This window comes from Hyperolius riggenbachi, chromosome 12 (genome assembly GCF_040937935.1).
Source record: "Hyperolius riggenbachi isolate aHypRig1 chromosome 12, aHypRig1.pri, whole genome shotgun sequence".
In the NCBI taxonomy this organism is placed as follows: domain Eukaryota; kingdom Metazoa; phylum Chordata; class Amphibia; order Anura; family Hyperoliidae; genus Hyperolius; species Hyperolius riggenbachi.
This window is the reverse complement of record NC_090657.1, coordinates 172,236,689-172,254,189: the sequence shown is the minus strand read 5'-3', so window position 1 is coordinate 172,254,189 and position 17,501 is coordinate 172,236,689. Positions and strand designations below refer to the sequence as shown.

The 17,501-nt window shown below is 47.4% G+C and overlaps 1 protein-coding gene across 6 annotated transcripts in view; it reads left to right on the top strand.

Moving 5' to 3' along the window:
• The window catches only part of LOC137541584 (sterile alpha motif domain-containing protein 10-like), a 597,983-nt gene that overhangs the window by 389,142 nt on the left and 191,340 nt on the right, over window positions 1–17,501 (top strand). The window lies entirely within an intron of this gene.

Below are 17,501 nucleotides of genomic sequence, written 5' to 3'. Positions count from 1 at the left end.
CCTGCCACAAACTCCCAACACCTTCCCGCTGCTAACAGCTCACATCTTTACACATCGAAAAACACACACGTCTGAAGTGTACTCATTTATTGGCTGATTACTCCTGGGCGTGGCTCCTGTGGGAACTGACCCTTTTTCCACTACCCTGCGATTTGTAATTTGATTCATTAAGGTACATTAAACTAATGGAAACTGCAGCAACAATTTCCATTAGTGCGATCCGATTGCGATGCGATTTTGGTCAAAGCGCAATCGTCGTCCTGCCGCATTTTGTATGCGATTGAGCTGTACTATAATGAGTATAGTAGCTCAATTGCAATTGCATGGTGGAAATTGAAACGCGATTGCGATCGCAATCGCATTTCATAGTGGAAAAGGGCCTTAAAGGAAACCAGAGCTCAGGACAAGAAAAATATTTATACATACCTGGGGCTTCCTCAAGCCCCATCGGTTCGCTCCCAGGCCTCCGTCCTCAGTCTTCTGCAGCTCCAATACCGGGTCCCCGCACTTCCGTCAGTCGGAGCCAGTCTAACGTAGGGGAAGTGCGGCCTCCACGTATCTTTCCAGTAGCTACTGAAGAGATACGCAAAGAGTGCACTTCTCCTGCGTAGACTGGCTCCAACTGACGGAAGTGCAGGGACCCGGTATCGGAGCTGCAGACATCGGAGGACAGCGGCGTGGGAGCAATCCGAGCGGATGGGGTTGTAGGAAGCCCCAGGTATGTATAAATCTTTTTATTGTCTTGAGCTCTGGTACACTTTAACTTAAAACTTGAGATGAATAATACAAAAAAAACCATACCTGGGGCTTCCTCCAGCCCACTTCGGCCTGATAGACCCCACGCCGTCCTCTTCTGCAGGCATGGGCTAAAATTCGGCTTCGGGTGATCCGGATAGTTACTATCTGGATTTTACCCAGTAATGCTATGCGGGCTGGGTGGGGGGTCAAGCCTCCCACGATGCGGTCCATGCGGCGTCACGTTACTACAATCACGTCCTCCTTCAGCCCGGAAGGAGGAAGTGTTTGTAATCACGTGATGGCAGATTGGACCGCATCGTGAGAGGCGCCGAGAGACGAGCGAAGAAGACGTCAGAGAGGTAAGCTTGACCCCCACCCCCCGCCCAGCATTACTGGGTGAAATCCGGATTGTAACTATCCGGATCACCCGAAGCCGAATTTGAACCCATGCCTGCTCTTCTGCCTCCTGGGTCCTCAGCTATGGCTAGCGGTAGCTAACAGAGGATCCAGGAGGCAGAAGAGGACAGAGTGGGAGCGATCAGGCTGAAGGGGGCTGGAGGAAGCCCCAGGTATGTATGAATTTTTTTTTTATTCATCTCAGGTACACTTATAAGGAATAAAATGGGTTATTTTTTTACATCCTTAAAGGAATACTTAAGCCTTCAATTAAAAAAAAAAAATCACTTTTACTCACCTGGGGCTTCTACAGTGGGATGCGAAAGTTTGGGCAACCTTGTTAATCATGATTTTCCTGTATAAATCATTGGTTGTTATGATACAAAATGTCAGTTAAAGCCAGTGGATACCGTTTTAAAAATAAAAAAGTCAGATACTCACCTAAGGAGAGGGAAGGCTCGGTCCTAATGAGCCTTCCCGCTCCTCTCCCGGTGCCCTCTGTGCTGCGCTGGCTCCCCCTTTCGCGTCCCCCGCCGCAGGGACTTCGGAGGTCTTCGGGAGCACTCGGGCTTCCGAAGACGGGCCGCTCCGTACTACGCACGCGCGAGTGCATCATAGAGGGCGCTCGCGCATGCGTAGTATGGAGTGGCCCGTCTTCGGGAGCCCGAGTGCTCCCGAAGGCTTCCGAAAGCTCCCTTCGGCATGCGGAAGTGGCAGTATTTGACCGAACTGGTCGAATACTGCCACGGGGGATCCTGCGCGGGAACGGGCACCGGGAGAGGAGCGGGAAGGCTCATTAGGACCGAGCCTTCCCTCTCCTTAGGTGAGTATCTGACTTTTTTTTTTTTTTTAACGGTAAACATTCACTTTAAATATATCATATAACACACTGATTTTTGAGAAGTGAAATGAAGTTTACTGGATTTACAGAAAGTGCGTAATAATTGTTTAAAGAAAATTAGGTAGGTGCATAAATTTGGGCACCACAAAAAAAGGGGTGGGGGTGGGGGGTGGTCGCAATTTCAGTGTTTGGCATGGGTGCTATATTAGCCAGATACGCCCCTGATCACTGTATAGGCTAAACATCACTGGGAGGGCAGGGTTACATAGTTACAGTCATCAGCATAACTTATAAAGGTGTGTACATGAGCAAATGACTGGCATGTTGCTGTGTGTGGTGAAACCCCTCCTACAGTGTGATGTAATGTCATGCCATGGCCCAGACAGTCTGCTGTCTGTGAACCTTGTTGCATTGTGGGAAATTACAGCTTTTTCCAACTGCCAAGCAAGCAGGACCTCTCTCTGTACATAGAACTATCAGTAATGAACATTCAGTACAGATCACCTGGCAGAACTAAAGATGTCACCAGTGATACATTTCAGAATGTAAATCAGTGTTACAATAGGCAAACACTAAGTGCCGTAAATAATCTATAAATTGAAATATTAGAAAATAAACAATTTTATTCATTATGCTATTTTCACTACTGTTACACTCTAAAGGAAAGTACAGTTTCACTTACCTGGGGCTTCTGCCAGCCCCCTTAAGCCACCCTGTGCCCGCGGCGTTACCAAACGATCCTCCGGTCCCCCTCCGCTGCTCCATTTAGCTGTCTTTAGTTGCCACCCACTGCACCTGTGTGGCCCTGGCCGCACGCCTCCTTATTTGTGTACCCATCGCCGGGAGCGCCCTGCGCAGGCGCAGTACGAGAAAATCTCTACTGCGCCTGTGCAGGACGGGAGCGCAAACAACCGCGCACGGCCAGGGCCGCACAGGCGCAGTGGACTGAAGACAGTGAAACGGAGCGGCGGCGGGGGACCAGAGGATCGTTTGGTAACGCCGCTGGCACAGGGTGGCTTCAGGTAAGTGGAAATGGTTACTTCTTTTGATACACTTTAAGTTGGCTGAGGCGGCCAATAACGACCGTCTGAGCCGAAAATCAGGCGCGTGTACAGCAGCTGGCGACCCCCGACAAATGAGCAATCTGCCGTGCGGATCTACTCACCCCCAGCAACGCTGATACCATTGTTTGTGCCGCTCCCCTGCCCACTGCATGACACGCATGAGTGCAGCCCGAGCCAGCAATGTCGTCCAAAGGGATCAGATCCTCATCACCAACAGGCAACATCCATCAAAGGTGTATACGCACCTTTAGGCAGATCACTGATGGGCAGATTCTACTGACAGGAAGTTTTCCCAAATGTTGTAGTCATGGGGACCATTCTGGGGGCACAGAGATTCCAGTGATAGGAATAGGAATACAGTACCAGTCATATTTTTACATTAGCATGGCAGCCCAGGACTGCTAATGCAGTTCATATATCTTGGTTGGGGAAGGAACAAAAGCTACACTTCAGGGGTATAGGGAAAACAACACTCACAAAACCTGTTTATAATATATCACTAAACAATTGTTACCTCAGAATAAGGACTAATAAAACGTAACTTTTAATAATTTACATTTGATAAAATAAATAAATGGCTATATAGGTAGCTGTCAAGTGCTTATAGAACTCTGTTATAATGAGCTAGGGATCTATAGTAAGCATTACTGGAGGAAAATATATATCTCTCCACCCCTTAGTTCATTACTGTATTAACAAATTACACACATACCCCCCCCACCGGTTTTAGCAGCGATCCGCCAACCGCATTTGTCTGTGAAAACGCTTGGCTAATGTATTTCCATGGGATGGTGCACACCAGCGGTTTGAGGTTTTTAGCAAACCGCAAACGTGCCTCCTGCTGCACATTTGAGGTTTGCAGAAGCGATTCTGCCTCAATGTAAAGTATAGGAAAAATGCAAACTGCTCTGAAAACCGCTAGATCAGAGCAGTTTTCCAGGCGTATTTGTTACAGAAGCTGTTCAGTAACAGCTTTTACTGTAACAATATTTGTAATCTGCTTCACAAAAACGCTCGGCATGTTTAGAAAATGTCTCTAAACATGCCTAGAATCGCTCTGAAATCTGCTCCAAAACCGCTAGCGTTTTGAGGATCTGCTAGCGGTTTTGGTGTGCACTGGGCCTAACAGTTTGATTCATAATCCATTCTGGAGATAAGCACAGTGTGTTTGTAGTGTAAGTGATACAAGAGAAGAGAAGTAGAATGGAGGGAGGAAGGGTAGTAGAGGGTCAGAATTGATGACATGGATGAGCAGATATCTATGAGTAGAATAGAGGCTCAGTGGGTACCACTACTGCATTTTAGTGCTGAGTCCTAGGCTTGAACATTGGCCAGGGCAAAATCTGCATGGAGTTTCTGTCTTCAGACACTTCAGACATTTCCTGCATCCTAAAAAACATACTAATAAGTCAACTGGTTTACCCCAAAACAATCCTATATTGAAAATATTAGACTATAACTGTGGTAGGGATTAGACTGTGAGCTCCTCTGAGGACAGTCAGTGACATGACTATGTACTCTGTAAAGTGCTTCAGGAGATGTCAGTGCTATATAAATAAATAATAATAATATGGTAGGACATTAGACTATGACTATGGTAGGGTTAGATTGTGAGCTCCTCTGAGGACAGTCAGTGACATCACTATGTACTCTCTACAGTGCTGCAGAAGATGTCAGTGCTATATAAATACATAATAATAATATGGTAGGACATTAGACTATGACTATGGTAGGATTAGATTGTGAGCTCCTCTGGGGACAGTCAGTGACATGACTATGTACTCTGTAAAGTGCTGCAGAAGATGTCAGTGCTATATAAATACATAATAATAATATGGTAGGACATTAGACTATGACTATGGTAGGATTAGATTGTGAGCTCCTCTGAGGACAGTCAGTGACATGGCTATGTACTCTGTAAAGTACTGCAGGAGATGTCAGTGCTATATAAAGTACTGCAGAAGATGTCAGTGCTATATAAATACATGATAATAATATGGTCGGACATTACAGTTTGACTATGGTAGGGATGAAATTGTAAGCTCCAGTGAGCATTCAGTGACATGACTATGTACTCTGTAAAGTGCTGAAGATGTCAGTGCTACATAAATACACAATAATAGTTCCAAATGCTACTGGCTCCCCTGAAGAGTGCTCATACTAGTGTACATAGTTGTGCACATTGTTCCCCAAGTAGCAGTTGTTTGGTCAGAGAGACAGTGGGAGAGGGAGCATGAGCAGAGGGTGAGGGCAAGCAAAGTTAAGCTCCACACTCACCACAGTGACTGCAACAACACAGGAAGATGGATCCAGCTAGGTGTCTCTCATGACAAGCGTCCAGCGATTCATCTTCCTGCCAGCGGGTATGTGAGATGTCACGTGACATTACAGGACGGGCGCAAACGAGAAGTCAAGCGACCTCAGTACTTTACTTGATCCTCAGTGACGGTCACTTTTCACCACACAACGCTAAGCAATGTCACGACATCGTGTAAATGACTACTTGTCGCTCAAAAACAAAATTGATGAACATCGGGAAAATCGTTGGAAAAATCGTGAGGTGGTACATAGCATTAGAGAGAGGGCAAACAGACAGCATTAATGGAAATACATTATTATGCCATCTTCAATTATAAGTAGTGATGGATGTAATTACATGTCCATTATCATTGTTTGAGCTTTAGATGCTGCCCTCCTATTCACTCACACACAATGAAAGACAAAACCTGCAACCCCCACTGTGTCCATTACACACTTCAAACACTGTCCTGTTGAATTCAGGGAGAAGTGCAGGCTGTGTAGGGGAGAGGATCAGATGATCCATAGCTAGTCATGGCGATCCTCCTGACATCTAGACATGCAGACATTCTAGCAGAGCACACAGCTGTCTGCAGAGTTTACTGTTTGTTTGTCTCACTCCCTCTGCAGACTCAGTAACATTTGGGGGTAGGGCGCTGTCGCTGTCTCCTCTGTGGAGAGGCAGAGAACAGCTATAAGCCAGAGACACCTTCTTAGGGAGTATCTATAATTCTGAACTCTGAATGATTCTTTAGTGACTTAGCAGAAGGCTATTTGTGAAAAGAGCAGAGTAACCAAGCAGCTCAGGGTGATCCAAGCTACTAGGAATGTATAGGGGGATAAAAGGAACCAAATGCCCTCCTACTAAAAAAGCAAAGCTTGGTGTAATTTGCCTTCTTAAAACAGAAGGAAATCTTTTTCTCTTCAGTCCCTTACAACGGTCTTTCAGGACAGGAATTTTTATTTCCCCTTGGACTGACAGTAATTTATTGCGCCTTCCCCATCAAAGCCGCTCCAAGCCGCTGCCTGGGTGGTCAGTAGGTAAAGGCGCCCCTGGCTAACACACAAGTATTAGCTGACTGCAGACAACTTGCAACTGACAGAATGCCTGCTTTTATACTGTGCTGGACTCAAACAGCCCGCCCAGCCATTCAACCAATCACAACATGGCTCAAGGACCTTGCAGCACAGCTCAAGGAGCTTGCTGAGGTCAGCTGACCAGCTGGTCAGCTGACTCTTCTTCTAAGAGTATAAAAGGCTCTACTGCACACGCGCGCGTCCCCTACGGGATCCAGACTGTCATGAGAAGTGCCTCGGCGAGCAGCATGCCGTGAGGCCTGTGAAGGTGTTCCAGGAGTGCAGCCTCGACGTGGAGTACGCCAAGAGGTCTGCGACTGAGCGGTGGATCGTGCTACCGCTGCGGACGTGGACGTTTCTCCGCGTTCCGCATGCGACCATGCGGGCGGTCGCGCTGCTGATGTGGACGCAGACAATCCGCCGCGCTCAGCCTGCTGTTGCCTCATTACAGTACCCCCCCTTTCAGGCATGACCTCCGGGCATGCCTCACCAGGTTTCCCAGGATACAACTCATGAAATCTCCTCCTTTTCTCCTCAGCATGAAGATCTCGAAGGGGAACCCATGACCTCTCCTCTGGCCCGTACCCCTTCCAGTGCACCAGATACTGGAGCTTGTTGCGTGAAAAACGGGAATCTAAAAAGGTATGAAAAAGTGGACCCGCGCAGGCCTCTAGACACAGCAGCACAGTGAGCCAGTGGCAGTTCAGCACCAGTGATCTGGACAGCAGCTGAGTACAGCACCGGAGGAGGAAAGAGCAGTGAATACCAGAGTACAGTAGCTGAGGCAAAGCTTTGCATCTCAATGCAGAAACTCTCAACAGGACAGACAGTAGTAATTCAGCACCAGTGACATTGGCTTCAGAGCAAAAAGAGGAATGCTAGATAGGAACATAACTACTGTTCACTGACAGCACAGTAGTCAGAGGGGCAGAGCACTGGATGAGGAGGAGAGCAGCGCTGGGTGCAGTGAGAGGGACAGAGCACTGGATGAGGAGGAGAGCAGTGCTGGATGCAGTGAGAGTGACAGAGCTATGAATGAGGAGAGCAGTGTTGGGGGCAGTAAGAGGGGCAGAGCACCGGAGGAGAACAATGCTGGGTGCACTGAAAGGAGCAGAGCACTGTGATGCACAGGCAAAGGGGGAGGGGTGCAGTGAGGCACGTGCAGTGATCACTGCATTGCAACCCTCCTACATGGCATGTGCATCACTGCACAACTCTCCCACTGCATGTGCATCACTGCACCCCTCGCACACTGCATGTGCATCACTGCACCCCTCCCACACTGCATGCACATGTACAGGCAGTGTGGCTGGGGTGCAGTGAGGCGCTTGCAGTGTAGGAGAGGAATAGTACAGCGAGAAGGGGCTGGGGAGGGTGCAGTGAGGCACAGACAGTAGAAGGGTTGCAGTGAAGCATAGGCAGTGGGAGGATCGTGCAGTGAGGCTCAGGTAGCGTGGAAGGGTTATGCAGTGATGTACAGGCAGTGTGGGTAAGGTGCAGCGAGGCACAAGCAGTGTTGGAGGGGTGCAGGAGGGTTGTGCAGTGAAGCACAGGCAGTGGGAGGGTTGGATAGTGAGGCACAGGCAATGAGAGGGGTGCAGTAAGGCACAGGCAGTGTAGTAGGGGTTCAGTGATGTACAGGCAGTGTAGGAGGGGTATAGTACTGTAAGAAACTATATGTTTCACAAAACACCTTTATTCCGGCACCAGCAACTCATTAGTAAGAACTGCAAACACGACTCTCATCACAGCAAACAGTATAGGAGATAGACCTTCTTAAGCGTCTTCAGAGTTGAGGAGTTTATTCAGTAAACAGATATACAGATACAGTTCGTTACATCTTTAGCCAAGCAGATTACTCCGTAGTAAGTCTTTGCGTTACAGCTCTTGGCTCCAGTCCTGGCAGCCAGGTTCCTCTTATGTCTATACTACGTTACATCTAACCACCTCGCCCTGAGGCTTATCTAATATATACAACCATACAGTTATAGAATATGACACAACATCATTGCATAGAAGTCAAGGGTTGGAGAAAGCCAGGAGAAAGAAGCAAAAGTGTCTCTCCTCAGCTTGTGACCCCCTTTTAATACCGGTCACCGAAGAGTTAAATGTGACATCATCTGAGCCCTCCCTCCAAACCTACAATTGGCTCAGACCCCTTGTGATGTCATGATACACACCTACTTAATTAATATTCCGCTCGGTCTTTAACCTACATACAAAGAATGTTATGTTTGGTAAATATGGCCTATTAGGGCTGATCAGAACAGCTGAATGATTTCGTCGAAATTTCGTGTACCGCATGCGAAAACCGAATTTCGTGTTCCTAATTTTCGTGTTCCGAGTGCATTTCTATTGAAGTCAATAGTGCCAATTTCTGTGGTTAATTGTAAAGCCCCTGTACATGCTATTATCACCAAATTTGGCATGTATTTTAAGCAGATGAGTAGGAACATTGTTAAAAAAAAAATTGTGAAAAGACCTTATAGTTTTTGAGCAAATAGATTTCAAAGTTTCATAGGAAAAATGGGTTTTAAACTGTGTAAAATGACACTGCTGCAGTACAGGTTACTGCATTCCGAGTTCTATACACATATTGTATACATTTCATGAAAACAGACAGCGTGGGGTCCCCCCTTCCAAGCCTCCTTAACTCCTTGTCTCTCATGCAGGCTGGGATACCCAGAATGCGGAGTCCCGGCCACGTGGGGCTTCGCACCCTGAGCAATACCAGCCTGCATGGTCCATGGCATGGGGGGGGGCTCTGGAGGAGAGGGGCGGTCAACCTCCCCCTCTCCACCAGAGCCCTTGTCCAATCCATGCAATCCATGGACAAGTGGCTCTTCCCCACCTCCGGTGCCCCAGGAGGAGGTGGGGGCCGCCGACGTCCGGGGGGGGGGGGGGTTCATGGTGCCATCCGGGGTTCCCCTTTAACAAGCGGACCCCGGAAGCCGCCCCGTCCCCAGGAGAAATGAGTATAGGGGTACGCGGTACCCCTTACCCATTTCAGCAGAGTTAAAAAAAGAAATAAAAACACGACAACGAAAAAAGTCCTTTATTGTTCTAAATTAAGCAGGGATACTTACCTTGTGAAAATCCCACGCCAGTATCCTTAGAAGTGGTCCCACGCCAGTATCCTCTTAGGACATCTCACCACCCTCCCACACCGACGAACTTCCGCAACTGAATGCTCACAGTCAGCCTCTGCATCTGTATAGCAGAGGCTATGAACACAAAAATGTTGCCTTTGAAACAAGAAATTTCGGCAAACAGTGATGCGATCAAAATGGCCACTGGGAAATTCCGGAACGCTGGAGGCCACACTAGAGTGGTGAAACCAGCCATTTTTCACATAGATGGTGGGTCCAGGTGACCAGAGCAGGAGGTGCCCTGGTCCCCTGGACCCACCTATTTATGTGAAATAACACTCAATCTGACACTCTGAGGTGGCCTCCGGGTAACGGGAATTCCCCAGCAGCCATTTTGTTTATGACACTGTTTGCCGAAAATTCTTGTTTTAGCAAACAATTTTCATGTTTCTAGCTTATGCAATACAGATTGCAGAGGCTGTCTATAACCATTCAGCCCCGGGAGTTGGGTGGGTGCCTGGGACCACTCCTGAGGATACTGGCGTGGGACACTCTTGAGGATACTGGCGTGGGATTATTGCAAGGTAAGTATCCCTGGTTAATCCAGAGCAATAAAGGACTTTTTTCGTTGTCATGTTTTTATTTCTTTTTTTAACTCTCTGCTGAAATGGGTAAGGGGTACCGTGTACCCCTATACTCATTTCTCCTGGGGAGGGGTGGCTTCCGGAGTCTGCTTGTTAAAGGGGACCCTAGGATGGCACCATGAACCCCCCTGTAATAATGTGGTGTTTTGGTGTATACACTCAGAGTTTTCTGATTATTGGTGATCCGCAGTATCACCAGTAATACAGATATATTTGATTATATGGTGATCTGCGGCATCACCAATAATACAAATATTTATGCGTACTCTGGAAAACACAAGGTACAGATGAAATAACTTGTGGAAACCCCACCACACTGACGTTAACTCAGAGGGATGGTGACCTCTGGAAGGAAGGGCAGTGTGTGCGATTCTGCGACTAGGATAAGAACGCAGAATCGCGTTCCTCAACAGCAATGATATGCTGAGGAGTTACTGAGTTCCCCGCAAGGAGAACTCAGCAGAGTTAACCCTTTAGTGGACGAACCACTAAAGGGGGCGAAGTCAAACGGAAAACGGTTCGGTATCAGAACTGGCAAGGAAGTACCGAATCGACAGACAGAAATCAAGATCAGAGGTCAAGCCAAGGTCAGCAACGGAAAATCAGATGGGCAGAGGTACAGAATCGAGAAACACAAGAGTAGTCAGAAGCCAAGCCAATAGTCGGTAACGGTACGGGCTGGCGAAGTACAAGATCAGGAGACAAGAGAATAAACAGGTAACAGGCAAAAGGTCATACAAAATATATAATGCAATTATTATTTTAGGCTATCAACAGAATCTGGCTAAGTGTGGATCCCCAGCTCCAGCTGGTTCTAGCACACTTTGGGATCTGACTAGGGTCTGAGTGCTAACACACAAGTATTCGCTGACTGCAGACAACTTGCAACTGACAGAATGCCTGCTTTTATACTGTGCTGGACTCAAACAGCCCGCCCAGCCATTCAACCAATCACAACATGGCTCAAGGACCTTGCAGCACAGCTCAAGGAGCTTGCTGAGGTCAGCTGACCAGCTGGTCAGCTGACTCTTCTTCTAAGAGTATAAAAGGCTCTACTGCACACGCGCGGCCCCTACGGGGTCCAGACCGTCATGAGAAGTGCCTCGGCGAGCAGCATGCCGTGAGGCCTGTGAAGGTGTTCCAGGAGTGTAGCCTCGACGTGGAGTACGCCAAGAGGTCTGCGACTGAGCGGTGGATCGTGCTACCGCTGCGGACGTGGACGTTTCTCCGCGTTCCGCATGCGACCATGCAGGCGGTCGCGCTGCTGATGCGGACAATCCTCCGCACTCAGCCTGCTGTTGCCTCATTACACCCCCAGGACGTCGGCGGCCCCCACCTCCTCCTGAGGCACCGGAGGTGGGGAAGAGCCCCTTATCCATGGATTGGACAAGGGCTCTGGGGGAGAGGGGGAGGTTGGCCGTCCCTCTCCTCCAGAGCCCCCCCCATACCATGGACCATGCGGGCTGATATAGCTCAGGGTGCGAAGCCCCACGTGGCCGGGACTCTGCATTCTGGCTATCCCAGCCTGCATGGGGGACAAGGGGCTAAGGAAGCTTGGGAGGGGGGGACTCCACGCTGTCTGTTTTCATGAAATGTATACAATATGTATACAGAAGTCGGAATGCAGTAACCTGTACTGCAGCAGAGTCATTTTACACAGTTTAAAAACCATTTTTCCTATGAATCTTTAAAATCGTTTATTTCAAAAACTATAAGGTCTTTTCACAATTTTTTTTTACCATGTTCCTACTCATCTGCTTAATATACATGCCAAATTTGGTGATTATAGCATGTAAGGGGGCTTCACAATTAACCACGGAATTTAGCACTATTGACTTCGATGTAAACGCGAATTCGGTACTCGGAATTGCCTAATTTTCGAGTTTCGAGTGCTTACTCGGAACTGCCAAATTCCGATGGCAAACTCGAAATTCGGAATCCGAGAGCTCAGCCCTAATCGCTTCGGCCATAGGAAGTGAGTGTCATTTCCTGCTTTGCCGGCTGCCAGATAGGAGTTACCGCGTACTAACGCAGTAATCCCCGAAGAATGCTGCCGGCAGTGCAGCCGCCAGGCTTCCACCAACATCCAGAGTGAAACTGGCCTGACTTTGCCAGAGACTAATACTGCACTTTGGAAGCCCGATCGATTTACGTTCAGACTGGCATCAATCTGGCGTGCTCAAAAAGGCTCGGTAAGATGTGTGGCAGTAGCGGCTTCTTGACTCCCTGTGTGTAATGTGTACCCACAAAACGCACAAAATGAAAGTCAATGGGAACGCAATGGTATGCGGTTTTTTCCCCAAAATATTTTTTTTGCTGTATTTTGGTTTCCTGCTGTCTTCCAAGTGATTTGCATGAATGGAAATCTAAAAATGCATGGAAAACGCATACAAAACGCATATGCGTTTTGTATATGTAAACGCATTAAAACACATGGAAAACGCATTGCAAACGCACCACAAATGCACAAACACCGCACACAAAATTAACTTACAACATGACATAAAACGCAGCGTTTCACGCTATGTCCTATGTGAACCCAGCCTTACATTTGCTGTCAGTGCAGATTAAGGGTTAATGCATTAGGGTCTGTACAAACAGACTGCGTTGTGCTGTGTTCTTGTAACATCATGCATTTTTTTTCAATTGCAAAGCCTTTTTAAAAATAATGAAAATTGTGATGAATTGTACACAGTAGTATGATGCGATTTTAGAAACTTGCAATCGCAGTGACTGCATTAGAAAATCGCATACAAAAAAGGCAAGGAGATTGCATTTTTTCGAGGTCAAATCCCAGGAGACCTTGCAACTTCCTGTCGAAGGACTTTAAAGAGACTCGGAGACGAACAATACTAAAACTCTGATATTTACCCGGGGCTTTCTCCCGCCCCATAAACACGTCTAAGTCCCACGCTGTCCTTCCGCAGTCTGCCGTTCAGCTGCGGTAAGCCCCGGTAACAGGCTCAGTTACATCAGCCGCTCTGCTGGACGCGTAATACAAAAGTACCTTCTCCATGATTATTTCATTCATATATAGATTATATACACCATGGGCTTGATTCACAAAAGAGTGCTAACTGTTAGCACGGCCGTTTTCGCGCGAACGTTCGCGTCTGCGCGCGATCGCGAATTTTCGTGTGCAATTTAACGTTTTCACGCGCAAACGTGAATTTTCCCGTGAAATTGCTATTGTTTTCACACGCGAACGTAAGTTTGCACGCGAAAACGATAACAATTACGCTGCACGCGAAAACACTTAATTGCGCGTGAAAATTCGCGATCGCACGCACACGTGAAAATTTGCTCGAAAACGGCCGTGCTAACGGTTAGCACTCTTTTGTGAATCAAGCCCTCGGTATTTGTCCAGATCCTGACAAGCAATGCAACATGTGAAAACAAACATGATGTATTGATATAGATCCACAGAAGGGTAGCATCAGGAGGAGGCGGGGTTATGCAAATTAGTCACAGGTGCATGGCTCTGGCCAGTTTTGCCTGTTAAGGGCCATCGTTTCTCATTTTCATTAGATTTAGGCTACATATTCAGGATCAAGACTTCTTTAATGAATCTGTGTAGCCTGGGGGTTGTAAAACTACGTGTGGGTTGTAAAACTAAATATCTCGCCGTAAGGTGAAAACTGCAGAAATATGGGGGTATAAATAGCAAGTGACTCATCATAAAAAGTAGATATGTGGGTGTGAGGGGAGAGGTGGGTCACTGGTATCAGGGCTGTCTCCCGTTCCAATGGGTCCCTTAAAAAAAAAAAAAAAAAAAAAAAAAAGGGACTACATCCACATACACTTTTGTTATACTGACGCAGTGCGGCTTTATGTGACGGAAGTGAGTCACGTTAACCACGCAAGTTTTATGCATTGCGCGGAAGCGTATTTTTTCAATACGCTTCAGCGCAGGTGATCGCTTCTAGGGCTGATCGGAACAACTGAATTCCGATTTGGTCAAAATTTCGTGTACCGCAAGCGAAACCGAATTTCGTGTTCCGAATTTTCGAGTCAATAGTGCCAATTTCTGTGGTTAATTGTAAAGCCCCTGTACATGCTATCATCACCAAATTTGACATGCATATTAAGCAGATGAGTAGGAACATGGTAAAAAAAAAAAATTTGTGAAAAGACCTTATAGTTTTTGAGCACGTGCAGTGTGGGAGGGGTGTAGTGCAGCGCGGAGCAGCTGGGCGGGGTGCAGTGGGGCACGTGCAGTGTGGTAAGGGGTTCAGTGGTGTAGCAATATGGGGTGCAGAGGTAGTATCGGGGCCCTTGGGCCAGAGGGGCCCCAAGGGACCCTCCCTCAAGCACAATATTACCTCTCTATTGGTCATGTGCTAATCATTAACAAACTGCTCCCCATTCTTTTCTTGCAACTCTGACACTGTGGAAATCTTTGGCAGGTTGTGGTGCGCCATATCAATTGTTATGTATAGAGTGATTGGGGGGGCCCCAATGTAAGACTTGCACCGGACCCATAGTTTCTTAGCTACACCACTGGAGGGGTCAGGGTGTAGTACAGCGCGGAGCAGCCGGGCGGGGTGCAGTGGAGGGGGTGTGGAGAGGGCGGTGTGGTGTGGGCGGGTCTCGGGATGGAGGAGGGGGAGGCGGCGCGCAGCGGCTCTGCTGTCTCTATGTGGCCCGGGATGTTCACTGACCTTCGCGCCCGGATCGGGGAGAGGGAGGCTGGGGGGCAGGGCCGGCTTTAGGGGGGGGCAAGAGGGGGCAGAGCCCCCTCAAATAGACTTCTTGCCCCCTCAAATCTATCAGCCGCTCTGCCGCTGCTTCCTGGTCCATGGAACGCAGTGTAGACTGTAGCTAGTGAGCGGCAGGCACGTCGTTATGACGCTGCCGCTCTCTGCTCTCCCCCCTTGCTGAGTTGCTGTACAGTGGCTGGGGTACGCACAGCGCAGTGCCAAGCTACTCCGCCCCTTCTGCCTGTCACCTTCCTCAGATTTGGCCCGCTTAAACTCCTCCTCCCAGCTGGTTTTGAATTCAGTGCGGTCTCGCTGGGGCTGGGGAGCACTCAGCAGAGCAGAAGTGTGCCGAGGAGATCAAAGGGCTGCAGACACCTGGCACTTCACCACTCTGAAGACTGAGGAGCGATGAAGCAAGACTGACTGATGAGGGGGAGAACACTGAATGTTCTCACAGCTAGGAACTTGGAGGATGCAGCGGCAGCTGGCCAGCAGAGTTATGAGGACTGCACGTCAGGGGAGGTGGTCTGGATTCTGTCTATCTTGTTATTTTTTTTTTTTTGTGTGTCTCTCTCTCTCTCTCTCTCTCTCTCTCTCTCTCTCTCTCTCTCTCTCTCTCTCTCTCTCTCTCTCTCTCTCTCTCTCTCTCTCGTGCTCATAGTGAACAAAGTGTGTATGTAGTGTTATGTTTACAGTGCAGTGTGTGTTGTGTGCCTCTATCTGTGCCCATGTCTGTGCCTCTCTCTGTGTCCTAGTGTGTGTGTAGTGTGTGTGTAGGAAGCTCACAATCTAATCCTACCATAGTCATAGTATAATGCCCTACCATATTATTATGTATTTACATAGCACTGACATCTTCTGCAGCGCATTACAGAATACGTAGCTATGTCACTGACTGTCCTCAGAGGAGCTCACAATCTAATCCTACCATAGTCATAGTGTACTGTCCTACCATATTATTAATATGTATTTATATAGCACTGACATCTTCTGCAGCACTTTACAAACTACATAGCCAGGTCACTGACTGTCCTCAGAGGAGAACAGTTTAATTTGTGTACCGTAAGCCCTAGCCCTTTTTTTTTATGTACCCCATTGGAACTTGGCACACTATGTTACTTCCACTGCTCCCTATCACCTATTGCATGCCTGTCACCCAATATTTGCCAGCATCTAGTTATTACTGTTATTTGTCTCCTGCTGCCTACCTTTCACTACTTGCTTACCACTAAAATATATTAATCACTATCTACCCTCTACTAGAATCACCACAAGCCTCACCACAAGCCTCTCATGTGAATCGACCGATCAATACCAGCCTGCCACTAGAATAGTTGATTAATTAAGGTAATCAAGGCAGGTAAGTATGTACCTTTCTTAATCTGATTTGCCCCAGGAAAAGTAGTGATATAGTCCCTGCTAAAGCTTATATTCTGTGCCTGTACTGACAGTAAACTAGCTGCAGTGTGAGATCTCTGCTGCCTCCATTATGTACAGTGTAAGCTGTTCCTCTGTGCCTGTACTGATAGTAATCTAGCTGCAGTGTGTGCTGATCTCTGCTACCTCCAGTATGTACAGCATTAGCTATTACTGTGTGCCTGTACTGATGGTAAACTAGCTGCAGTGTGTACTGATCTCTGCTACCTCCAATATGCACAGCATTAGCTGTTACTGTGTGTCTGTACTGATGGTAAACTAGCTGCAGTGTGTACTGATCTCTGCTACCTCTAGTATGTACAGCATTAGCTGTTACTCTGTACCTAAACTCAATGTTAACTCACTGTAGTGTGTGCCCTTCATTTCTAACCCTCGTGTGTTGTTCATTTCTACCCCTACCTCCAGTATGTACAGTATAAGCTGTTACTCTGTGCCTGTGCTGATAGTAAATTAGCTGCAGTGTGTACTGATCTCTGCTACCTCCAGTATGTACAGCATTAGCGGTTACTGTGTGCCTGTACTAATGGTAAATTAGCTGCAGTGTGTACTGATCTCTGCTACCTCCAGTATGTACAGCATTAGCGGTTACTGTGTGCCTGTACTGATGGTAAACTAGCTGCAGTGTGTACTGATCTCTGCTACCTCCAGTATGCACAGCATTAGCTGTTACTGTGTGCCTGTACAGATGGTAAACTAGCTGCAGTGTATACTGATCTCTGCTACCTCCAGTATGTACAGCATTAGCTGTTACTCTGTACCTAAACTCAACGTTAACTCACTGTAGTGTGTGCCCTTCATTTCTAACCCCCGTGTGTTGTTCATTTCTACCCTACCTCCAGTATGTACAGTATAAACTGTTACTCTGTGCCTGTGCTGATAGTAAACTAGCTGTAGCATGTTCTGATCTCTGCTACCTCCAGTATGTACTATGTAAGTTGTTATTCTGTACCTTTACTGATTGTAAACCATCTGTATTGTATGTACAGTATTAGCTGTAAAGCCTGGTACACACATCCATTTTGATTGGCCAATTTTACTCTTCTAGGTATTATGAGAGCTCAGCTCATAGTATTTGAAGTCTGTTGGCCCTCATACTAGATGGGGGTGGTAAAATTGGTCAGTGATTGGCAAATCAAAACTGAACGTGTGTATGCATTTTTACTCTATGCCTATACTAATAGTAAATAATCTAATTAAAGGATAGGAGGCTCCACCCA